Below are 1407 nucleotides of genomic sequence, written 5' to 3'. Positions count from 1 at the left end.
GGGGTTGGTTTTAACCCCTTTAAAGCATTTTGTTGTACATATTTTGTAAAATGTGATTTACAGCTAYGATTTGATTGACTGATATCATCAGCATATCTAATGAAACCGATGATGATAAATGAGATGTTGATATTTTCTCCACTGTAACTCAAGTCAAAGAATATGTGTCCTTTGGTTTTACAGTTTTTTTAGACACATGTTGCATACAAAATTACATGATGGGAGCTTCTATTACTTCTGTTACTTAGTAAAGAACAAAGACATTGATGTGTTGAAGGTTTTTACATTGTTGTTCCAAACGGGTTGTAGCTGTTTAACTGTGATGAGTGTTGCAGTAACCAAGGTTTGTCAGCAGGTGGAGTCATTTCATAAAGAAAAAGGACTGAATAAATAAATGTTTTACTTCTATTTTTTTATTTTAAAACAAAACACCACCCTTATTATAATGCATTTAGGTTAATGTGGTCAATTATTATTAATAATATTATTATTGCATCATTGGAATTCCCCAAAATTTTAATATAAAACTAACTAGAAAAAGCTTTTTTCAGGATGCATTTTCAAACATTTTAACAAGTTCAGTTCAGAATGATTGATTGGTTGTACAAGAAAGTTGCTTTGGCGTCCAGGTGCTACACCGACATTTTAAATTAAAAAGTTGACATAGTCACATGTACAAATACATTTTTACTCGCTGATAAAAACATATGTACACTGACAAGACAGAGGTATTTGTGAGTATGTGGAGTTGATATCTGTCATTAAGGAGCTGGGCCTTGATGATGAGGCCTGCTGTTGGATGATAAATTAAACAATGATGACTGATGGATTGCAGCCTCCTGCCAAATGAAAATCTATCTACCTTTCTATCATGTATGAAAGTCATGCAACATATTCACTGCATCACCCTCCCAGCTGTAAGTAAATGAAACCAACACCCAGTTTGCCATGTTGTTTCACTTGGGCGGTTCCACTTCTCTTCAAACTTGGGTCTTATTATGTGAGTGGGATTATTACTGAAACTCTGAGGGAAAAAAAAGTTCTTTCACCTTTGAGTCTCCTCTGAACACAACGTTTAACACCAGGCACAGACAATATGACACTGAACCCAATTAATCTGGTATTAATACAGGATCAATCCCTGGAACATTACAGAGAGGCGCCGCTAATTGTTGAATTATAAACATTTTATAACGCTGCCTCTGATTCTTGGGGAACTTATTAACTTTTAATCCCCTGACCTCATCCATGATTAATGACTCTCTGTCTGATCCTGCAGAAAGGAAGCTGCAGCTCTGCCTCTGACAGATGGGCTGTCCAACCGCTGCCAACTGCTTTCCATGCCCATGCAAGAGTGACCACACACACACACACACACACACACACACACACACACACACACACACA

This window comes from Austrofundulus limnaeus, unplaced genomic scaffold, assembly GCF_001266775.1.
Source record: "Austrofundulus limnaeus strain Quisiro unplaced genomic scaffold, Austrofundulus_limnaeus-1.0 Scaffold181, whole genome shotgun sequence".
NCBI classification, from domain to species: domain Eukaryota; kingdom Metazoa; phylum Chordata; class Actinopteri; order Cyprinodontiformes; family Rivulidae; genus Austrofundulus; species Austrofundulus limnaeus.
This window is presented reverse-complemented; position numbering follows the sequence as displayed.